General features: G+C 43.4%; 1 protein-coding gene and 1 long non-coding RNA gene across 2 annotated transcripts in view; both read right to left on the reverse strand.

Moving 5' to 3' along the window:
- The window catches only part of LOC309391060, a 658099-nt gene that overhangs the window by 125255 nt on the left and 507417 nt on the right, over positions 1–25427 (reverse strand). The window lies entirely within an intron of this gene.
- The window catches only part of PTP4A3 (protein tyrosine phosphatase 4A3), a 104964-nt gene that overhangs the window by 79206 nt on the left and 331 nt on the right, over positions 1–25427 (reverse strand). The window contains exon 2 of the mRNA XM_081951092.1: positions 1866–1990. The gene's annotated coding sequence lies outside the window, so the exon portion shown is untranslated. The remainder of the gene's footprint in view (positions 1–1865; positions 1991–25427) is intronic.

Raw genomic sequence — 25427 nt, forward strand, 5'->3', positions numbered from 1 at the left:
TTTTTGTTTTTGTTCCCCCAGGAATTCATCCATCTTGGAATTGTACTTTTTAAAGCCAAGCGTTAAGTGTTAATTTCCAGAATAAACGCAAAAGGAAAAAAAAAATTCCCCGAACAATTCCCATTCATAAAACCATCACTCAGCACCCTTCGTTATGATGTTTTAATTGCAGCAATTCAATAACGGATTTCAAGGTTTTACCAAAACATTCGTCATCAGTCCTGGCGGGTTGATTAAAGTTGAAATTCTCACAAAATTAAAATGCTTTAAAAAAAACGATTTAACCAAATGGTTTAATCGCTTCGAATACCACTTTTCTTGTGTCATTCAGGCGGTTTAGTGTCGTTGGGGAATAATCCAGGGGCCTACATTAGTAGCTTGAATTTAGGCCAACTGGTAAATCAAATAAAGACAATAAGACGTAAATTCAACAAGGAAGAATAAATCAAATATTTCTCCCAAAACCAACTTTTCCCACTTAAAGAGCTACAGAGATTCTAGTACGGTTAGAAACAAATTGTAATTTTCCACATAAAGGAGAGGACAAGAATTATTCTATCTTCTTTTCCTAGGTACAAATTACTGAGAGTGATTTACAGATAGTCCTCGACTTATGACAAAAATTGAGTCCCAAATTTCAGTTGCTAAGGGAGACAGTTGTGATGAATTTAGCCCCATTTTACAATCTTCTCTTGTTATGGTTATGAAGTGAATCACTGCAGTCGTTAAATTAATAACACAGTTGTTAAGTGAATCAGGCTTCCCCCTTGACTTTGCTTGTCGGAGAAACACAAAGCGGAAGTCACATGACCCCAGGACATTGCAGCCGTCATAAACGTGAGTCAGTTGTCAATTATCTAAATATAAATCACGTGAACATGAGGATGTTGCATTGGTCGTATGTGTGAAAAACGGTCATAAATCACTTTTTCCGGTGGCGTTGTGACTTTTGAACGGTCACTCAATGAACTGTTGTTAAGTCGAGGGCTTCCTGTACATTTCAAGCGGGAGTGGCTGCCTACAGGAAGCAAATCTTCCTGCTTCTCCTTGTGGTGTCCTTTCCTTTATCCCCCAAAACTGGCCAACGTTTCATCCATTCAGCCGAAGCTCTCTTACTTTCCATTCTGGTATCGCGGAAACTTCCAACAAGGGACACCAAAACCTGCTCTTCACACTGGCAAAATCATGAGCGACGGATGAATTTAGCGACGGACAGAAATTGAAAACATCTCCAGCAGAAACCTGGGCTGGCGTCTCAAATCAAGCAGCCAAGGTCCCAACAAAAAACCCTTTTATTAATTTGCTGTGAATTCTGCTCATTCCCATCCAGCAAAGTCTTTCAAGGGAGGATTTACAGTCACAGACCTTCTCTGGCTTGGAGAGCTGCCAGGCCAAGATCTGCAGAACTTGGCAAGGAGTCTCGGAGAGTCATGAACCAATGAAGCGAACTAATTGTCTCCTGCAAACTCCACCCTCCTTTCGCTCCTCTTTTATTTCCTCTAGGCGGGGCCATTCATCGTCCATCTGTGGCCTTCCTCCCAAGTCGACCCCTGTTCTTTAGCTGTTCCCGTCGTCTGGCAACTCTGCGCATGCACATACTGGGAACAGGCTCCAGCTGTTCGTCTGCCTCACTGATGTCTGACTCCGAAGGCAGCTGATAACTGACATAGGGCCCTGGCCCCCTCTCTGCCTCCAACACAGAGCCCTCATCAGAGCCTTCCCCAGACTCCAGGACTGGCCCAGGTTCCTCCCCAACCTTCTCACTGTCCGAATCTGCTGCCAGCTCTGCTGGCTGCTGACGGGCCACAGCAAGCTCCCTGTTTGCAACAATCCACCCCATCATCCTTCAGCGCTGTGTGACTTACCAAAATTAGAACAGATTTCCAGAACAGTGCCCGATATAGCCCAACGCCGCGCCAAATAATTTCATCTCCGTTCTTGGATTTCCATCCTTGGCATTTCTTCCCAAGTAACAATGCGCCAGCCACACCTGGAAAGGAAAAGAGACGGGTTGAAACCCTACAGTTGCCAAACGGAACCTTAAAACGGCCCAGTCCTCCAACTTACAACCATTCGTTTAGTGACTGTTTGGAATTAACGATGGCCCTGAGAAAAAGTGACTTATGACCGTTTTTCCACTATAAATGGGAAGGCTCCGTTATGGTCGTACTTCAAGGACGGAAGATAAAACTTCTGGACTCAAAAGACCAACCCCGATTGGATCCTGGAACATATATGACTCTGCCAGTGATGGCGAACTTTTTCGGCACCAAGTGCCCAAACCGGAAAGGATGCTCCTGTGAACATGCCGAAAACCCAAACACCAGCTGGCTGGTGCATGCTTGCATGTTTTTTGGCCGTTTTTCAGGCCTGGAAAACGACCCCAAAACCACCCTGAAAACAGCTCAAAAAAGGCCCCCAAACAGCCTGGAAAACAGCCGTTTTCAGGTCGTGGAGACCAGCTGGCCGGCGCACATGAGAAGCAGCTGGCGATGGCGCGTCGTGCCCACAGAGAGGGCTCTGCATGCCACCTACAGCACGCGAGCCACAGGTTCGCCATCACGGGCCCATGCAATGCATTTGTGGGAAGCTCCCCTCATCCCTAAAGAAGGAAATATTTTGGGAAATATTAAAACGTACTAAAAAGTTTAAAAAATATTATTTCCCAGCATGCTCTTAAAGACAGAAAGCAGACACCCTTTTCTCACTTAGGGCGCTGCCAGATAACTAGCTTCCAAACACAAAGCAAAGCAAAACTTGGCAGTGTCTCATAAACGGAATTTTCTGGAACCAATTGGTTCCTGCAAAAGCCCACTCCCCATTTGCTACTCTTTTGTTTCCTCTGGGAGGGGTCAATCACCTCCAAGGTGTGGCTTTACACTTAAGTCGACCCTGGTTTCTTAGTCGTTCTTGTCTTCTGTGCATGCATACATTGGGAACAGGCTCCAGCTGTTCTTCTGCCTCACGGCTGTCTATCTCCCTCTCTGCCTCCGATGAAGAGCCCTCTTCAGAGCCTTCCTCAACCCCCAAAACTTGCCCATGTTCCTCTCCAACCTCCTCACTGTCCGACTCCCACTGTCCATCCTCTGGGCCACCACACCCAGATGGGTTTTCCTTCCAACACAATAATAATATTCAGACTAGGAACAGATCAGGTCGAGATGCTACTCTAAAACCTATCACTGGATTTTAAAAATAACCTTTCCAAGGAAGTATTGCTCATTACCTAATTTTTTTTTTTTTAGCCTTCCAACTGGAAAGTTTAACAGGATGCCAAACTCACCGAGAGTCCTCCTTCATGATTTCTTCGTCGGTTGGGCAAAGTTACTTGGCAGCTCGACAACCTTTTGCACAAATCTGCTATTTAACGAAGCTCCTTTTAATTTAATCAACAGAGGAAGTCCACTAAAAATGGAAGATCTAATCTTTGCAGCCACCCGGGTCCTTTTTCTTGTTCCTGAAAGCCAAGATTTAACTCCGCTAATTTTTCTGGGACAAAATTGTGGTTTTGAGCCAACGGGTTAGGTTAGATCAATGGGAATACAGGTAGCCCTCAACGTACGGCCACAATTCAGCCCGACATTGCTGCCAGTAAGTGAGACATTTGTTAAGGGAGTTTTGCCCCATTTTGTGAGATTTCTTGCCCGTTGTTAAGTGAATCACTGCAGCTGTTAAAGTTAGCCACATGGTTGTTGAGTGTAACCGCCTTCCCCATTGACTTTGTTTGCCAGGTAGCAAAAGGGCATTACATGTCCCCGGGACATTGCATCCGTCATAAATATGAGCCAGAATTTCAATCACGTAACCAGGGGGATTTCTGCAATGGTCGTAAGTGTGAATAACGGCCGCAAGTCCCTTTTTTTCCAGAGCTGTTGTAACTTCCAACGGTCACTAAACGAACTGTTAAGTCAAGGACCAGCTGTATACAGTAAAGTCTTCATGTATTCAATTTGGTTTGATAGGTTGTTAAATCAATCTATCACTGAAATAAAAAATCTTTTACAGCAGGGGTGTCAAAGTCAAAGTGCGGGGCAGATGCAGGGTGCTTAGATCTGACCCGTGGCCTCTGCTGGCCAAAACAGGCTGGGGGGGGGCCCTCATGTGGCCAGTTTTTGGCCTCCATGGCCTCCTGCAGCACTCTGCCATCCAAAAGTAGGCCGCATGGGAGCCTCGCAAGACCCACCTTCAGCCTGTTTTTGGCTGGCGGGGTACTGTAGGAGGCCGTGGAGGCTGAAAATGGGCTGCGAGAGGCCCCCACTCACCCCACTTTGGCTGGCAAAGTGCTGGAGGCGGCCAAAAACGGACCTCACAAGGTCCCTGTAGGGTCCGTTTTCGGCCTGGACGGCCTCCTGCAGCCCTCTGCCAGCTGAAAATGGGCCGTGCAATAGCCTCATGATATGCCTGCATGGTCCGTTTTTGGCATCCACGGCCTCCGGCAGCACTCTTGCCGGCCAAAAACGGGCTGTGTGGGAAACTTGTGAGACCCATCTGCGGTCTGTTTTGGGTCGGCAGAGTGCTGCAGGAAGCCATGGGGCTGAAAATGAGCCGCGGGGGAGGGAGCTTTGTGACCCCCCCCCCAAACCCCACTTGGGCTGGCAAAGTACTGCAGGAGGCTGTCCAGGCCGAAAACAGGGAACGAGGGGGGGGGGAGTGCGAGGCCGATCCATGCCCCGTTTTGGGTGGAAGGTGCTGCAAGAGGCATCCGTCCTTTCTCCCTCCTCCTCCCCCCTCCCCCCTCCCCCTCCCGGTCAGGACCTGGGGAACCACAATGCTGACCTAGCCCTCGAATTAATCCAGTTTGACACCCCCGTTTTATGGCTTTCTTCCTTTGGAAAGATCATGAAGTTCGTGCAATCTTATCCAAAGCGTACAATGGCTTTTTCAAAAGAGATGTTTACTTGTTCGTGGTTTGCAGAGACCAGCAAGGATTTTAAGGGCGTCCTTAAAAACGAACCACAAGGATGTCACAAGGACCTTTGAGGAGCCCATCAGTTTCACTGGACTCCACGGAGAGAGAGAGAGAGAGAGATTTGTCCCCAGGTAACCTTCTCACTGGCTTGAGTAGGAGTTCATTACTCTTTGTACAAGGAACGCCTTGTCACCTACAACCAGTTGCTGAAAACTTAAAAGAGTAACTGCCTTTTTGTCCTGAACGAATATTGAACTGAGATGATGAAGGATTGCAAGGTGAAAGAGAAAGAGAGACATCTTTACTACAGACAGTCCTCGAGGTACAACTTCAAGACTGGTCGTACCTGCGACTCATTCAGCACCATCGTAACTCTGAATGGTCGCTGAAAGGAACGGTCATTAATTGAGGACTTTCTGTATGTAGAAGTTGTGACTACTCCATCACTGGAGGTTTTTAAGAAGACACTGGACAGGCACTTGTCTGAAATGGCATAGGGTCTCCTGTTAGAGCAGGGGGTTGACCTGTAGAAGACCTCCAGAGTCCCTTCCAGCTCTATTATTCTATCTGCTATGCATGAGTAAGAATTAGGGACTGGCTTACAAGGAAATATTCTTTTTGAGAAAATGATATGCAAATAGTTAGTCCTAGGCTCACCACAACTGAACCCAACATTTCTGTCGTGAAGAGAAACATGTTATGTGGGTTTTGCTCCATTTTATGACTTTTCTTGCCCCTGTTGTTAAATGAATCGCTGCGGTTAGCAACCTGGTTGTTAAGTGAATCTGGCTTTCCCGCGGACTTTGCTTGTCAGGTCGCAAAAGGGGATCACATGACCTTGGAACAAAACAATGGTTGTAAGTATGAATCAGTTGCCAAGCATCTAAATTTTGATCACAGGTTGTAACCGTAACGTTGTTCAGTGCCGTTGTAACTATGAATGGTCATTAAATGAACTGTTGTAAGTATATGTGTGTGTACGTTCTTCTTGACAATAACAGTAATTATCAGAGGTTATCATGGAATATCAGGCTGATCAGCTGACTCAGTTGATTACGGGAACGCTGTAGGCATAATATAGCTTGATTTTAGCCATCCATCTTAGGATATTCCAAACAACAAGCTATTTAAATGTGGGTGGAACAGGATTATGTTTAAGGAAACACACAGCTGAAAAACACATTCAAGGAGCCCTCATCAATACTTCCTGATCGAAATGCAGTGAGAGAATTTGGATTTCTGGGGTCCCTTGGGGCTCTCTGAACGTGTCCGTTTTCTCGCAGATGTTTCATGACCAATCTATGTAACGTCATCAGTGCTATCAAATATTCAAATACTGCATCAGCAAACATTTTCAGCAATACTTTCAAATTATATCACTTATTAAAAAGAAAAAATGGGTATGAAAGACTCCTCAAACTTGGCACCCGATTCCAAAGTGAGAAAATAAACCCAAAATTAGTCTGATTCACGAATCATCCAATGAGTTTCTAAACTAACTGCATAAACTCTAGAAAAAGTGCAGAGAAGATCAACCAGGATGATTGGGTAAAACATATGAAGAAAAGTTATAGGAGCTGGGCATGCCTGGTCTAGTGAAGAGAAGGACCAGGGGAGACAGGATAGCAGTCTTCCAATATTTGAGGGGCTGCCACAGAGAAGAGGGGGGGTCAAGTTATTTTCCAAGGCACCTGAAGGGCAGACAAGAAACTATGGATGGAAACTGATCAAGGAGAGATTCAACCTAGAAATAAGGATAAATTTCCCGACAGTGAGAACAATTAACCAATGGAACAGAAGTTGCCTTCAGAAGTTGTGGGAACTTCAGCACTGGAAGCTTTCAAGAAGAGATTGGACTGCCGTCTGTCAGAAATGATGTAAGGTTTCCTGGTTGGGTGGGTGGGTGGGGGTTGGACTAGATGACCTACGAGGTCCTTTCCAACTCTGTTAATCTGTAGTGACGATATCACTCAATAAACCACAATAAAGCAAGTAACAGCTTAGTGCAATGCGTGAATCACAACCAAGCAATCAAAGATGAATTGGTACACGTAGATATAACGTAAAGAAAAGAACTGGTATTTGTGTCGGGATAAACAGCCTACCCGGTGGACAAAATGAGCTTTCACTATTCACACAGAGGGATTGGATTTTGTGAGTCACACAAAAAAAGGGGTTTCTGCAGGAGGCATCACTAATACGGCAGCTCATCTTGGTTTACAAATCCCTGCAAAAGAAACCGGAGCGGTCACCTGAAACCATGTTTACCAAATGCCCTGCAGAGATTCACTCAAGACAGGAAGAAACTCGATTAACCAAAGACAAGCAGGCCACGAAACTCTTCGGAGCCAGCAGTCCCTTCTCCACTAGTCCCCAAAATAAATCGGATTATTTTACAGGTAGTCCTTGACGTACGACCACCATGGAACCCAACATTTCTGCCGTTAAGCGAGTTTTGCCCGATTTTATGAGCTTTCTTCCCCCGGTTGTTAAGGGAATCGACACAGGTGTTAAGTTAGTAACACGGTTGTTAAGTGAATCTGGCTTCTCCGTTGACTTGACCTCTCAGGAGGTCGCAAAAAAAGGGTTTACAAGATCCTGGGGACACTACAATGGTCATAAATCTGAGTCAGTTGCCATATTTGAATATTGATCTCCTGAACGTGAGTCATAAGTGTGAGAAACGGCCATCAGTATACCAGAATATCAGAGTTGGAGGGCGCATGTAAATTTGATGAATAAAATAAAGGTAATCCTCGATTTACAACAGTTCATTGAGCGACCGTTCTTGTCACAACAGCACTGAAAAATATGACTTATGACCATTTTTCAGTTACAACGGTTGAAGCATCCCAAAACGAAACAAATGCATTGTTAAAAAGTTATGATATTTATGTATCTACCCCATTGCCCCCAAAGTAAGATCTCCCCAGATAATAAGCCCAAATGAGCTTTTGAGCGCATGCGCTAAAATAAGCCCTCCCCCCAAAATATTGCAACACAGCAGAAGCCATGAGGTGACCACGCTCGCCGCCTCCTGCACCTCAAAAATAGTAAGACCTCCCTAAAATAAGGCCAAGCGCTTATTTCTGGGGGGGGGGTGTCAAAAGAAAATAAGACCCTGTCTTATTTTCGGGGAAACACAGTACTTACCAAGCACATCCAAATTATATTAAAGTAACCCAAATTTCTTTACCACCCACAGGCACGTCAGAACTTTTGAGCACTCTTAACGTTTGGAAATGGATAACTTGAAAAATTGCACATGTCCTAACCATGATCGAAATTCAGAAGGTTGGCAACCGGTTCGTACTTATGACCGTTGCTGGGTCCCAAGGTCACGTGATTCTCCTTTAGCAACTTTCTCCCAAGCAAAGTTAATGGGGAAGCCAGATTCACTAAACGACAGGGTAACTAACGTATCAGCTGCAGTGACTCCCTTAACAACTGAGGCAAGGGAGATTGTAAAACGGAGCAAATCTCACCTAACCAATGTCTTGCTTAACAAGAGAAATCTTGGGCCCAACTGCGGCTGTAATTAGAGGACTACCTGTAAATAAATATCTTCTTTTGATCAGCATAATTAACCCTGCAGAAAACTGCAATTAAGGATCGTGAGTACTCAAAGGTAGGTTCCCCTTGCTCATTTTTTGCTCATTTTTGCCCTCCCCAGCACTCTGGAAGCCTCCTAAAGGCTATGCACAGCCATTTTTTGCAAAGGGGCAGGGTTTTGGGAGGCCAAAATGCTGTATTCAGTGTATAAGATGCACTGGGATTTTCACCCTTTTTTTTTGAGGGGAAAACGGTGCGTCTCATATTCTGAAAAATACAGTAATGGGAGCTCACTCCGTTACGTAGCGCTAGGGATTTGAACCGCCGACCTTTCTGATCGACAAGCTCAGCGTCTTAGCCACTGCTTCCTTGTGGGTACTTATGGCACGACTAAACCAATTTGAAATCTCATTATTTCCAGGCAGACAGATTCAGTTCTTTTGTTCTAAGGTCCCTTAGAAATCAATGCAAATTAGAGCTTTTTAAACCACTCTGTTGGAAGGAGGCCCGTTCTTTGATCTCACGGAAGATGGGAACTGCACAGGACCTGAGATGTCTTAAAAATCTCTTAAAGGACCCTTCTCCATAACACTAGGAGTTAGATGAGGATCCTGATTGTGTAGCCACACAAGCAACCTTTGATCTTCTACAGAACATGGTAGGCGTTGATGGGAGGGTCTTTAATACTTTTAAATCAAAATCTGCCAATTGGACACTTGCTCCTTGCCTGCAACTCATGCATGATGCAAGACACGAACTGAATTATTTCGGTGGGGGGATGCTTAAGTTTTTAGAGGAACTCCAATAAGACTTCCAAGCACAGCTGCCAATCCTACCAACTTGGTCAGTTAGGAAAGAAAGAAATGGAGATTCAATGAATCGGTTATGTGGAGACCACAGATTGTTACAAGAATGTAAGCAGGTACTTCAAGACTGAAATTCAATGTAGAGAAAAGCAAAGTCTTACACTTAGGCAAGAAAAACCAAAAGTACACATATAGACTGAGTGAAACCAGGCTTAATAGCAGTGACTGTGATAGGAATCTTGGAGTCTTAGTGGACAACCAATTAAATATGAGCCAGCAGTGTGCGGTTGTAGCCAAAAAAGCCAATGCAATCCTAAACTGCATTAACAGAGGGATATATTCAAGAACAAGTGAGGTACTAATACCACTCTATAAAGCCTTAGTAAGACCACACCTAGAATACAGTTTTGGTCACCACACTATAAAAAAGATGTTGAGACTCTTGAAAGAGTGCAGAGAAGAGCAACCAGGATGATTAGGGGACTGGAGGCTAAAACACATGAAAAAAGGTTGCAGGAACTGGGCCTGGTTGGTCTAGTGAAGAGAAGGACCAGGGGAGACATGATAGCAGTCTTCCAATATTTGAGGGGCTGCTACAGAGAAGAAGGGGTCAACCTATTTTCAAAGCCCCTGAAGGCCAGACAGGGAAGAATGGATGGAAATTGAACAAGGAGAGATTCAACCTAGAAATAAGGAGAAATTTTCTGACAGTGAGAATAATCAATCTGTCAGCACTGGAAGCCATCTTACGCATTGGGTCTTCAGGTCTGCCACAACCAATGAAACAGAAGTTGCCTTCATAAGTTGTGGGAGCTTTCATCACTGGAGGCTTTCAAGAAGAGACTGGGACTACCATTTGTCAGAGATGGTGTAGGGTCTCCTACGCCATTTCTGGATGGGAGGGGTTGGACTAGATGACCTACAAGGTCCCTTCCAACTCTGTTGATCTATTAAGACTATTTTAATAATAATTTAGGTAAGGGAACCAATTTGAGTTTGGGATGCTTGTAAGGCGACTGTGATACAAGGGCATTTTTATACAATACAATTCAGCAATTCACCAGGAGATCTTAACATACTCAATAAATTAAAATGATTGCAGCAACAAATTTCTTAGTTTCGGATATTGAAAAGAAACGGAAATAGACAAAACGATGCTTCTTTGAACATGCAAATAAACCAGGGAGATGGTGGCATATACAAACTGAGAAAACAGACAGAAGAGAAAATGATAACTAAAATTCAAGAGGAGAATAAGACTTATAGGGACAGCAAAAGCATTCAAAAACTTTTTTAGAATTAATATGCCAATTTATATAGAGAACAGGAAAGATCCCGGGCCCACGAATATTCAAATTATTTCTAATTATAACAGGTAGTCCTCGTCTTACGACCAAGATTGAAACCAGAGTTTTGTTTGCTGGAGCAAAATGGTTGCTAAGTGAGTCACATCCAATTGTAAGACCATTTTTTTTAAAAAAAACCATGGTTGTTAAGCAAATCACAGCACTTAATTGAATCATGTTGTCGTTAAGCGGATCTGGCTTGTTTGTTGGAACGTCGCAACCGCAAGCACAGGATTCCAAAACGTGAGGTAAATACATACCGTTGGTCCAAAGTGCCTAACATTTTTTTATCGCAAGTTCAAGGGGTTGCCGTGAGGGTCGTTAAGTGCAAACAACGGTCATAAGTCACATTTTTGAGGACCGTTGTAACTTCGGGCACTAAACAAATAGTCGTAAATCAAGGATTATCTGCAACGGATTAAAAAATGGTCCGTGTGGAGCAATTATGGCAATGTACATCAACCCAAACTTTGGAGGGGCTGCAAAGATGTAGTAAAGTTATCACGATGAGTTAAAAAGTCCAAACCGAAGTCGTGTCCGGAGCGAATTAATTTCCTGGGAATATGAAAATTTGGCAGAGGGGATTTGTTGGCCCTTTTCCTTTCACACAAGAATCCAAAAATACCGCTCCCAGCTGCAATGTGGTTTTTTTCTCATTTAGTACATAGGGGACAAGTTTCTCAAAACTCAGGACAACACCCCAGGAAAGGGGTCAGCGGGGTCGGCGAACTGCCCTCTTCGGAACTGCTGGGAGGCCAAATTTTGAAGGGAGCCAGGGGTTTCCTTTGCTTATTTGGGAAGCCCAAAATACATCTGAAGAAGGAGCAGAAGGAAAGTGGGGACATGCACATAAATTATCCCCGAATAGCACACCTCGGGGCAAATTCTCAAAGACGCATTGTGCAAGCAGACAAGAGTTTTACATATGCGTTGTTTGCTTCTATATATTCCTCAAAGGTACGATTTTAGCTTTCCAACTCTTTCTAAATATGTGTCTACAAATTTAGTGTGTATATGTGTGTGTGCCTTGTTTCCCTGAAAATAAACCCTCCCCAAATATAAGCCCTCCCTGAATATATTACAACAGAGCAGCAGCCATAAGGCGACCACGCTCGCCGACTCCTGCACTTCAAAAATAATCTAATAAGATCTCCCCCAAAATAAGTCCAAGCGCTTGTTTTGGGGGTCAAAAGAAAGTAAGACCGTTTCTTTTCGGGAAAACACGGTGTGTGTGTGTGTGTGTGTCTGTGTATACATATATTATTATTATTATTGTATGTACACTGAGAGCTTATGCACCGGAAAAAAATCTTTGTGTATCTAATCACACATAAATAATTCTAATTCTTATTCTATTCTGTTCCTACTTCTATTCTACCGTCCTATCCCAAGTCTATTCCCTCTATATACAGTATATCACAGAAGTGAGTACACCCCTTTAGATTTTGTAAATATTTACGTACATCTTTTCATGTGACAACACTGAGGAAATGAGACTTGGCGACAATGTAAAGTAGTGAGCATACAGCTCGTATAAGTGTAAATGTGCTGTCCCCTCAAAATAACGCAACACACAGTCATAAACTGCCGGCAACAAGAGCCGGACTGGAAATAGCAAAAGACTGGCCCACGGTGCATTTGGTAGCAAAAATGGGGCGTGGGGGTGAGGTGTATATGTGCCCCCCCATGCCCCGTTTTCGGCCTGGATGGAGGTGAATGCTCCAACACTGGAAGTTTTAAAGAAGAGATTGGACAGCAATTTGTACAGAATGGTATAGGGCCATGACGGCAAATCTATGGCACACGCACCACAGGTGGCAAGTGAAGCCAATTGTTAGGACAACGCAAGGTGTTGTCCAGTCAGCTCCAGCGCACATGTGCGCAGTGGCCAGCTGACTTCAACCTTCTTTTTTGGCCGTTTTTCGTGCTCCGGAGGCTTCAGGGAAGCCTCCTGAAGGCAAAAAACAGCCATATGGGCAAACCCAAACTTTCATTTTGCCCGAAGGCCCGTTTTTTGCACTCCGGAGGCTACAGGGTAGTCTTTTGTAGCCTTTGGGGGGCGGGGGGCGGGGGGGGGCTGTTTTCGCCCTACCCAGGCTCCGAGAAAGTCTCTGGAGCCTGGGGGGGATGAAAAACAGGTCCATCGCGCATCAAAAGCGGAGGGGGCAGGGGTCGCATGCATATAATTATGGGTGTGGGCACGCAGACCCCTGCACGCCCCCTGCTTTTAGCACGTGATGGGAAAAAGGTTAGCCATCACTGGTATAGGATTTCCTGCTTCAATGGGGGAGGGAGGGTTGGACCAGAAGACCTTCAATGTCCCTTCCAACTCTGTGATTCTATATTTCATTGGTATTTACTGCCTTTGTGGAGCTCAGCAGGACATCCACTAAAAAGCATCATGTCCTTGATTAGATTATTTCTGCTAAAACCGAGCCAGCTGTTGAAGATGCTTCTCTTTGCGAGGTCCTTCAAGACAAAAATGAACCCTGAAATTGGAGGAATCGAAAGGGAGCAGACAGACACGCATGCAAACTTTCAGAGATTAAGAAGAGGGAAGGGGCATGTTGGCATGTCACCAGCTTGCATAAATCTCCCGTCCACCAGTTTGGGGGATGAAGTTGACGTCTAGAGGTCACCTTCTGAAGAACTTCAGATTCACAGGGCCATTGCCAGCTCATCTCCCGTCCCACAAAAACAGCTTTGTTCTCCCTGGTTTTCTCCCTCCCTCGGAGCCTTGCACCAGCAATTCCAATCTGAATTTTGCCAGCAATTCATGAGATTTTGATGCTGAAGAACAAACCCAAATCTACATTTATATGACCGAACATTCAAAGGCTCAAAGGCTGTTTTTGAAGATGGGAAACGCAGGACAGTATTAATTGGGATCGAAGGTCACTCTTACCAATTTTCTACCACTAGCTACAGATGCCAGCATGACAAAGTTGGCAGGGATGCTTTTGAAATTTGCATTTTCTTGGCCCCGCTAGGAAGATTCTGAAGCTCTGTTTAATAGGTAAAGAAACCTACTCCCTATTCGAAAGAAAAGACCTTTGATAATAAAAACCTTTGAAATAGATTAAAGACTCTCTTCCTTGATCTGCATAGCAGGACATACCAAAGGATATCCATATAAAACATGAAATTTAGAGGAGGCATTCCTTCATTCATTCAGAATAAAGCTGGAAGGAACCTTGGAGGTGCTCTAGTCCAACCCTCTGATCAAGCAGGAAATTCTTATTTTATTTCAAAGAAATGGATGTCCAATCTCTTCTTTAAAACCTCCAGTGATGGAGCACTCTCAACTTCTGGAGGCAACCTGTTCCATTGGCTAGTTGTTCTCACTGTCAGGAAATTTCTCCTTACTTCTAGGTTGCTTCTCTCCTTGGTGGGTTTCCATCTGTTGCTTCTTGTCCTGCCTTCGGGTGCTTTGGAAAATAAGTTGACTCCCTCTTCTTTGTGATAGCCTCTCACTGCTATCATGTTGTCTCTAGTCTCTTCATTAAACTTCTTGTTGTTAGTTGCGAAGTCGTGTCTGACCCATTGCGACCCCATGGACAATGTTCCTCCAGACCTCCTGCCCACTATCATCCTCTGGAGTCCATTTAAGCTCAAACCTACTCCTTCGGTGACTCCATCCAGCCACCTCATTCTCTGCCATCCCATTCTTCTTCTTTTGCCCTCAATTGTTCCCAGCATTAGGCTCTTCTCCAGTGAGTCCTTTCTTCTCATTAGGTGGCCAAAGTCTTTGAGTTTCCTCTTCAGGATCTGGCCTTCTAAAGAGCAGTCAGGGTTGATCTCCTTTAGGACCGACTGGTTGGATCGCCTTGCAGTCCAAGGGACTTGCAGGAGTCTTCTCCAGCACCAGAGTTCAAAGGCCTCCATTCTTTGGTGCTCAGCCTTCCTTATGGTCCAACCTTCCCAGCCATCCATTGCAACTGGGAAAACCAGAGCCTTGACTATACACACTTTTGTTGGCAGGGTGATGTCTCTGCTTTTTAGTATGCTGTCTAGCTTTGCCATTAAACTAGATGTATCCAATTCCCGCAACCATTCTTCATATGTTTTAATCTTCAGCCTCCTAATCATGCTAGTTGCTCCTCTCTGCACCCTTTCCAAAGTTTTTATTGCATGGTGACCAAAATTGGATGCAGTACTCTAGGTGTGGTCTTACCAACGCATTACAAACCGATATTAACACTTCACGTGATCTTGGTACTATCCCTCTGCTAATGCAACCTAGGATTGCATTGGCTTTTTTGGCTGCCGCTGCACACTGCTGGCTCATATTTAACTGGTTTTCCACTAAGACTCCAAGATCCCTCACGCAGTTACTGCTCTCGAGCCAAATTTCACCTCCTCTGGGGTTTTTCCCCTCCCTAAGTGTAAAAACTTACTTTTCTCTACATCAAGTCAAATTTTGTTGGATGGATAACATTTCATTTGGTAAGATCCTGATGACAGCTCAGAATCTGACGTGCGTCATTTGACAAGCTTCTTCACTCTTTATCTTCCAAGCATTGTGATCTGGCTGCAAGATTTGAGCTGAAAAACATGTGGGCTGTTGGACCTTGAGGGACATTTTCCTTCATACTCAGCATTCTTCTGCATGAAAGCCTAGATTAAAATCCAGAGATGCCCTCAGTGAAATGTGACTGGCACTGCGGATATGGGCGCCCACAGGGCAATTCCCACGTCAAATGGAATCTGAGGTGGGAAAGAGGTGATTTGTGAGATATGCGATGATCTACAAGATATCCAACCTAAGGGTGAACATCTGGAGATCTTCCACAAGGAAGACACCATGTCTTCAAGGTCATCATGTTCCATGGTTGTGTATGTTCCAGCGTAACTCTGGAACACCTCAAGCAATTTAAACCAAACTTGATACACAAGTTTGGAAAAAATCTGTAAAAAAAATACCATGGGGTTAACACCCCTCGGGGGCTGGGGGTGTTCTGTTAAGATAAAGCCTGTTGTGCCTTCAAATGGCTTCTACTGCGCTGTCGTAAAATGGCTTCTACTGTACAGCGCAGTGGAGTTGCCATGGTAATGGCTTCACAGTACTCCATAAGGGGGCTCCCTCTGGTAAGGGGGAAAATCCAACCTTCCATCTGGATATTTTCCCCCTATAAATAAATACCCGGGCAATGCCGGGTTATCGGCTAGTGCTCCATAAAAACTTTTATTTTCCACACGCAGTACTGAGATTCACGGACAGATCTTCACACTCCTGAAACGAACAAGTGAACGAATTGTTTCCTGCAAAAGCCCACTCCTCTTTCGCTCCTCTTTTATTTCCTATGGGAGGGGACATTCACTGTACACCTGTGGCTTTACTCCCAAGCCGACCCTGATTTCTTAACTGTTCTTTTCTTCTGGAAGCTCTGCGCATGCGCACACTGGGAACAGGCTCCAGCTGTTCTTCTGCCTCACTGATGTCTGACTCCGAAGGCAGCTGATAACTGTCAGACGGCCCTGGCCCCCTCTCTGCCTCCGACACAGAGCCCTCATCAGAGCCTTCCCCAGACTCCAGGACTGGATCATCTTCCTCCCCAACCTCCTCACTGTCCGACTCTGCTTGCCAACTCCGCAGTTGGCAACACGATGTATTTATGATGGTTGCAGCGTCCCGTTTATGACCTTCACAGCCGGTATCCGACAAGCAAAGTCTATGGGGAAACCAGATTGGTTTAACTACTATAACATTCACTTAAGACAGGGGTGTCCAAACTTGGGAACTTTAAGACTTGTGGACTTCAACTCCCAGAATCCCCCAGCCAGCATGGCTGGCTGGGGAATTCTGGGAGTTGAAGTCCACAAGTCTTAAAGTTCCCAAGTTTGGACACCCCTGACTTAAGAACTGCAGCAGTTCACTTAACAACAGTGGCAAAGAAGATCATAAACTTGTGTGCAGTAAATGTCTTACTTAGATTCTGGTCATAATTGCAATCATAAACCGAAATCGACCTAGTAGACAACCGGAATTTGTTTTTAGAAAGCAACAACCTTGGGCCTAAGGTTGTTGCTTCCTACACAATGCTACACAATATCTAACCACTGTTGCAGCTTTCTACACAAATGCACTCAAGAGTGGTCCTTTGTTGTATTTTGCCAAGCCAACTTCAAGCAGAGAATTGAGCCAAAATTTAATATCCGACCCCCAGATCCCAAGAAAAATAAGCGATGGCATTTTAAAATAGTTTTTTTTTAAAAAAAAATCTTTTAAAGACAGTTTTTTAACCCATAGATTCACAGAAGTAGGTCCAGTATCTGATTTTTTAAAATATTTAAATGATGAAATGGTCAATGGTTAGATGGCCTAAGATTTTAATATTTGAACATGTGTCTTTTGGACATTTATATTTTATTGGGTTCCACTAATCTAGTTGAAATGTTAATTTATATTACTAGTCCGTATAGGATACGCCATGCACGAAATAAACAACTGAGGAAGTTAAGATTTACCAATAGGAAATTACAGATAATCCTTGACATACAACAGTTCATTTAGTGATGTTTCAAAGTTACAATATCACTGAAAAAAGTGACTTATGACCATTTTACACACTTGCAACCATTGCTGCAACAAATTTTGCGATCAACGTTCAGCACCTTGACAAATGGTTCACATTTATGACGGCTGCAGTATCCTAACCTTTTTGAGACCTTCTAACATGCAAAGTGAATGGGGAAACCAGTTTCACGCTACTAATTTAAGAACTGCAGTGAATCACTTCACAAATGTAATTTATTCAGACATTTGGCAACCAGTTCATATTTATGACGGTTCCAGGGTCCCTGGATTGTGCGATCCCCTTTTGCGACTTGCTGATAAGCAAAGTCAGTGGGGATGCTGGAGTCACTTAATAACCGGGTTACTAACTTATGAACTGCAGTGATTCGCTTAACAAATGTGGCATGAAAGGTCGTAAAATGAAGCAAAACTCGCTTAACCAATGTCTCACTTAGCAACATAAATTTTGGGTTCAATATTGGTCGCAACTCAAGAACTGCCTTGATCTATTATTATAATCTATTATTATATGATAAGATAAATAAGCATCACACATCCAGCTAGTGACATCATCATGGATTAACCAGTTGCCATTCACCACAATTTGTTGTTAAATGAGACATCTGGTTCAGTGAATTTTGCCCCATCTTGCGAATTTTTTCCCTCATAGCTGTTAGGTAAATCACAATTTCTTTTGTGAGACATTTGTTCAGTGAGTTCTTGCCCAATCTTACGAATTTTCTTCCCATAGTTGTTAGGTGAATCACTGCAGTTCCTAAGTTGGGAATCTGGTTGTTAAGTGAATCACACTGGGTTAGGTCCACGGAAGCTGTTTTTGATACAAAAGCCACACCAAGCCCCAAATCAGCTGTGACAACAACCGGAGGCTAACTCCAAATTGAGCCTTTCGAGGGTGCAGTTCGGGGCCACAAGTCTAAATTGTAATTGTGTGATTCATTTCACCGCAATAACGATCTCCAGGTGTCTGCACGCAGATCTCAATCTTGATTTCCAGAGGTGTGTCCCGAAACCTAATTAAGAATTTACATACTGCAATGAAGTGAATTGTGGGGTCAACATTCCTGCCGATCGGAATCAAGATTTTAGCTAGGTGATTTAAAGACAGAAAATCTGGATGCCCAAAACCAACTTCCCAGTTGAAAAGAAACTTTTTCTTGTGAAAAAGTATGGTGGCAATGCTCGAAGAAGCGACCTACTTGTTTACGAGTAGTCCTTGATTTACAGCAATTCACTTAGTGACTGTTGGGAGTCACAACAGCACTGAAAAAAATGACTTATGACCGTATTTCACTTAACAGCCATCCTGACGGTCAAGGGATCAAAATTCGGAGGTTTGGAAACTGACGCAATAAACAACTGACAAAGCTAAGATTTACCAATTGGAAACTACAGATAATCCTTGACTTACAAGTTTATTTAGTGACAGTTCAAACTTACATCATCACTGAAGAAAGTGACTTATGATCGTTTTTTACACTTATGACCATTGCCGCATCCCCATGATTAAGTGATCAAAATTCAGCCCCTTGACAACTCACATTTATGACGGTTGCAGTATCCTAACCCCTTTTTGCGACCTCTGACAAGCAAAGTTAACGGGGAAACCAGTTTCATTTAACAACCATGTTATTAATTTAAGAACTGCAGGGATTCACTTAGCAAATGTGACATATTCAGACATTACCTTCAGTTACCTTCCCACCAAAGCTGGTTCCTACTTTTCTACTTGCATTTTTACCTGCTTTCGAACTGCTAGGTTGGCAGAAGCTGGGAAAAGTAACAGCAGCTCACTCCCTTACGGGGAGCTAGGGATTCGAACCGCCAAACAGCCGACCTTTCTGATCGACAAGCTCAGCATCTTAGCCACTGCGTCCCCTATTAATTTGCTTAACAATGCCAATTATATTCTTAATCTCCACCCCTTTTTCCCATCCACTGGTACAAGAAATTCCATGTTTGACAGTATCCGTGTCTTCTTTCTGTTTAATTTTCAATGTCAATCTGTCAATTTCTGCACAATCTAGTATCTTAATTATCTTGTTTTGTGGTTTTTCTTCATTTTTCCAATGTGGCGCGAATATAATCCTCGCTGCTGTTACAACATGTAATATTAAATACATACTTTTCTTAACTAATTGGTCTAGTATTATACCTAATAAAAACAGTTCAGCTTTAAAATCTACATGTTTCACTATCATCTTTTTTGTTAACCACCTGTTTCTTTGGCCCATTTTTTTTTTTTATCACCAGGTTAACTTATCTTAACTGCAGTGATCCACTTAACAAGTGTGGTACGGGAGGTCAGGAAATGGAGCAAAACTCACTTAACTGTCTCGCTTAGCAAAGAAACTTTGGGCTCAATCGACCTCTACTTACTGCCGATCTTTTTGATTGATAAGCTCGTCTTAGCCACTGAGCCACCGTGTCCCCATAAGTCTGCATTACTATTACTATTAGTCTTCTCATCGTTCCTCCCACTTATGACTGCAGACTGTAACTTTGTTGCTTGTATCTTTACGATTTATAGTTTCCTAGTATGATTTGATTGCTTTTTTGTACCCTCTATTATTAAGTGATATGATTCATGAATGTACCTTTTCTTTTTATGTGCATTGAGAGCATATGCACCAAAGACAAATTCCTTGTGTGTCCAATCACACTTGGCCAATAAAGAATTGAATTCTATTCTATTCTATTGTTTTTTTATTCTTCCCTATCCTATCCGTGCTTCTCAAATAGTGGGGCGGGCCCCCCAGGGGGGGCGCGAGGCTCCATAAAGGGGGGCTCAGCTCAAATTATTTTATATATTTTTGTTTTGCAGGTTAAAGTTTTCTTTTAATATTGTGTTCCTTTAAATCCTGTGCTCCTTTAAATCTTTTCTGCTACATTTAATAAAGCTATTCTTTGTTGTAAATTGATCCACATTTCTTTCTTTTTTTATTCTCTTATATGTTAATAAGGATACAGTGTTATGCAGAGGTGTACTTATAACAATTTTATAGACATGATACTATTTACGGGGGGCGCGAAATGTTTTCTTCTTCCTAGGGGGGGCATGACAGAAAATAGAGAAGCACTGTCCTATCCTATCCATCATTCATTCATTCAATTCTACTGTTTTTTATTCTTCCCTATCCTATCCTATCCATCCATCCATCATTCATTCAATTCTACTGTTTTTTATTCTTCCCTATCCTATCCATCCATCATTCATCATTCATTCAATTCTACTGTTTTTTATTCTTCCCTATCCTATCCTATCCATCCATCATTCATTCAATTCTACTGTTTTTTATTCTTCCCTATCCTATCCATCCATCCATTATTCATTCAATCTACTGTTTTTTATTCTTCCCTATCCTATCCATCCATCATTCATCATTCATTCAATTCTACTGTTTTTTATTCTTCCCTATCTTATCCTATCCATCCATCCATTATTCATTCAATCTACTGTTTTTTATTCTTCCCTATCCTATCCATCCATCATTCATCATTCATTCAATTCTACTGTTTTTTATTCTTCCCTATCCTATCCATCATTCATTCATTCATTCATTCATTCAATTCTACTGTTTTTTATTCTTCCCTATCCTATCCTATCCATGCATCCATCCATCCATCATTCATTCAATTGTTTTTTTATTCTTCCCTATCCTATCCTATCTATCTAGCCATCCATCCATCCATCCATCCTTCATTCAATTCTACTGTCTTTTATTCTTCTCTATTTTATTCTATTCTATTTTTTATTCTTCCCTATCCTATCCTACCTACCTACCTATCTTTCTATTGTATTGTATTGTATTGTATTGTATACGAGTGGTTGTAACTCAAGGACTAAGAAGCTGAAGGCCGTAATGGATCTTTCTGTTCAATATGGTGAGATCCTCGCAGGTTAATACCTCTTTCTTAATTGAGGTATCATCTAAGAATTGGGCTAAATACTATCAAATTCGGAATTTTATACAAACTATTAAGGCCCAAAGCAGCCTAAACGGCTAAATTATCGTTCCAAACTCAGAGAATGGATCCATAAAAAAACAAAAACAAATTAAGGTGGAACCGATCCAACTTAGCTTTGATTGCTTACTTTTAATCTGCCCAATAATAAGGGCTTGAAATACAGGTAACTTAGTGACTGTCCAAAGCTATGGCACTGAAGAGTGACTCATGACTATTTTCACACTTATGACATGGCGGCCTCCCTGTGGTCACGTGATCAAAACTCAGAGACGCTCGGCAATTGGTTCATACTTATGGACCGTTGCTGTTTCCCATGGTCATGTGATCTCCTTTTGCGATCTTCCAACGAGCAATGTCAGATTCACTTAACAACCAGGTTCCTAACTTACGAAACAGCAATGATTCACTTTAACAACCGCAGCAGGAAAAATGGGACAAAATTCACTTAACAGGTGTCTCACTTTGCGACATAAATTTTGGGCTCCGTTGTGGTCGTAACTCAAGGATTACCTGTCGTGTACAGATAATCCTCAATTTACGACCAACCTCTCTGAGAGCCCTTGGAACCCAGATTCAAAATTCTGACGGCTGGATTCCCTCCTTCATGGCTGCACTTTGGCCACCAAAACCACAGCTGTAGCCATTTGTAGCCACATTATCTCATTTATGACGGTTTTGCAAAAAAACCCACAAACAACCCCCAGGAATTTGCTTTTGTTTTTTGCATAAGCATCTCTTAGCAAACCATCGAATAATTCACAACCACGTAAAAAACAATGCTCATAAAATTAGATCACTCCCTTTGGGTGACTCAATTAATGACCGCTATCGATACCGACCATTTTAGGCAAGTTCCATTACAGTCGTAACTTGAGGACCTGTTCAGTGCAGCTTCAGTGGCTAAAAAGACGCATGAACTGTAAACACACCACCTGTCTTTGCACCACCTGAAGCCAAATGTGCTTCCCCACCCAGGATAACACTACAGATGTGGAACAGATGTTTGATCTCAGGAAAACACACAGCCCAAGCAATGTTCTGCCTTTGATCCCAGAGTGTGGCTGTCCTAAAACTCTTTTAATGACCAAAAAATGGCCAAAGAGCAAACCTCCAAGGAAGTTTTAAATTCCTTCTCTACAGGCCTGCAAATATTATTTGGCGCATTCCTGTATTTAAGTTATGTAGTACAACATAAAGTTACATGACGCGCACTCCATTCCGTGCATGTCAAAAGGCTGCACACAATTCTACGAAATGCCATGTCGTAACCACAGGCCTCTTTTGCAAGGGCTGACATCTTCATGTTTGCAAGATATGTATGTATGTATGTATGTATGTATGTATGTATGTATGTATGTGTGTTACAACCCCTGGTATGCCTATATATAATCAATCAATCAATCAATCAATCAATCTATCTATCTATCTATCATCTATCTATCATCTCTTGTAAGCATGAAGGTGTCAGATAGCTAGCTAGCTAGATGATAGAGAGGGGGGGAGGGGTCAGACTGTCAAGTAAGGTGCCAGTCTGTCTGTGGTGCGACAGTGGGCACCAAACTTAATCAAATTATATCAAATGCAGCCGCAAGGGAGGCAAATCATGTGAGCTCAGCAAAGCCTCCAAATATAAAGTTGGAAAGTTAATATTTAAAATCCCAGCCTTCTCCAGTCCGAATGCACCCGGCAGCGTGAAAAAAACAGGGAACGGGGCTTCCCACAAACTGCTACTATGCAAAGTAAAGTTTTAGATCACACCCCCGTTATTAAATCCATCTTTTGCCAACGGCTGAGGTTTTCAATAAAACCTTAAGCAAGGCCACACTTGAATCCAGTTTTGGTCCACCCCATTACTAAAAAGAGGTTGGAAAAATTGCAGAGAGGAGCAGCTAAGATGATGAAAGGCCCTTGAGTTGCAGTAAGTCTCACGCCTCCCCGAAATCGGTAGTTTTCCAAATTTAGACGACTCTTAAAACTGAGTCAGCAGTGTGCAGCCGCCGCCATAAAAACTAATACAATCCTCGGTTGTATAAACAGAGAGAATTAAGATCACGTAAAGTTCTAGTACCGCTTTATAAAGCCTTAGTAAGGCCACACCTAGAATACTGCATCCAGTTTTGGTCACCACACTATAAAAATGATGTTGAGACTCTAGAAAGAGTGCAGAGAAGAGCAACCAGGAGGATTAGACAGCTGGAAGCTAAAACATATGAAGAACGGTTGCAGGATTTGGGGGTGCCTAATCTAGAGAACAGAAGGACTAGGGGGGACATGATAGCTGCATTCCAGGATTTGAGGGGCTGCCACAAAGAAGGGGGGGGGGTCAATCTATTTTCCAAAGCACCAGAAGACAACATAAGAAGAAATGGTTGGAAACTAATCAGAGAGAGATGTCTATGGAAATTCTCCGTCATCCAGGTCACGGTTGTCCCAGATGCTTTTTCAAGAGGCCACTGGACTTTCTGGTTTTTCTCTGAAGAAGTTTTGCTTCTCATCCAAGAAGCTTCTTCAGCTCATCCAAGAAGCTTCTTCAGCTCAGAGATGAAGAAGCTTCTTGGATGAGAAGCGGGAAAAAAACAGAAAGTCCAGTGGCCTCTTGAAAAAGCATCTTTGGGACAATCAAGGAGAGAAGCAACCTCAAATTAAGGAGAAACTTCCTAACAGTGAGGACAATTAACCAGTGGAACAGCTTGACACCAGAAGTTGTGGGTGCTCATCACTGGAGGATTTGGAAGAAGAGACTGGACAGCCCCTTGTCTGAAATGATATATATATATAGACTCTCCTGCTTAAGCAGGGGGCTGGACTAGAAGACCTCCGAGATCCCTCCCAGCTCTATTCTGATTGAGTGATGGACCTTTCTTTCCAAATCCTGCTCCATTCTTCTAGAGCCAACCTCAAGAACCAGGAAACCCCCAAACATCTTCTTTTTCCAACAATAAGGTGGACCCCTCACTCATTTAGAATCAAGCATTCAAATCCCTTCATCTGGCCATTTCCCCCTGGTTTCGCATGGGAAAATGACCCACAATGGGATGCATTCACACAACCATGGTGGGCTTAAAGGTGGTTTGTTCCCTGCCACCCCTCTTCGAGCCCCCGAGTTGACTCGACCCGGCATAAGACAAGGAAGGAAAGAAAGAAAGAGAGAGAGAGAGAGAGAGAGAAGGGAAGATGATGGGGAAGGAAGAAGGAGGATGAGGAAGAAAAGAAGGAAGATGAGGGAAAGAAAGAAGGAAAGAAAGAAAATAAAATAAAAAAAGGAAGAGAAGGAAGGAGAGAAAGGAAGATGATGGAGAGGGATGAAGGAGGATGAGGAAGAAAAGAGGAAGGAAGGAAAGAAAAAAAGAAGGAAGATGAGGGAAAGAAAGTGAAAACGAAAGAAAAAAGAAAAGGAAAAGGACAAAGGAAGATGATGGAGAGGGATGTAGGAGGATGAGGAAGAAAAGAGGAAGGAAGGAAAGAAAAAGAAGGAAGATAAGGGAAAGAAAGAAGGAAAGAAAGTGAAAATGAAAAAAGAGAAGGAAGAGAAAAGGAAGGAGAAAGAGAGAAAGGAAGATGATGGGGAGGGATGAAGGAGGATGAAAAAGAAAAAAAGGGGAAGGAAGGAAATAAGGAAGGAAGGTGAGGGAAAGAAAGAAAAAACAAAAGAGAAGGAAGAAAAAATAAAGAAATCCATGCAAAATAATAAACCACGATTCCGATCATCCCAGCTTTCCCGTCTAGTCTGAATGCAACGGATGCAGGCTTAGCCTGCCGGGGTCGCTTCTGGGGTGGTGGTGCAACCCCCCCCTTCTTAACCGGGGTTGCTGCTCAGCCCGATGGGCTTTGGAATCGGGGGTCTTCCTGCAAGCCCCGGGGCCCGGTTTTGCACCCACGTGTACAATTAAGACCCTGCAAATCCGGCATTTGCTGCACACCCCTGCACTGACACCCCTCCCCGAGTTCGGTTCTCTCGCCCTTCCTTTCCCTTCCCCACCCGGGAGCCGCTCCAAGGATCGGTCCGCAGAATGCAAAAGCAGCAACCGGGCGGGTGCAATGCCAAATCCGGGCTGGGCCTTTCGCTGCAATCGAAAGGAGGGAGGGGGGGGGAAAGGGATTTATTTTTATTTTATTTTTTTATTTTATTTTGCAACCGCGCAGTCTCCCCCCGCCCCGCTTGCGAATCCCCCGGGATCGCGGACCCCCCGCAGTAAGAAGGGCGAGGCCCAAGCAACCAGGCAAAACCCCAACCGTGCAATGCATGCAACCTCCAAGAAGAAAAACCCACCCACCCAATTTCCCCCGGGGATTCTTCTCGGGTGGACTCC

Source organism: Natrix helvetica (genome assembly GCF_964273705.1).
Source record: "Natrix helvetica genome assembly, chromosome: 4".
In the NCBI taxonomy this organism is placed as follows: domain Eukaryota; kingdom Metazoa; phylum Chordata; class Lepidosauria; order Squamata; family Natricidae; genus Natrix; species Natrix helvetica.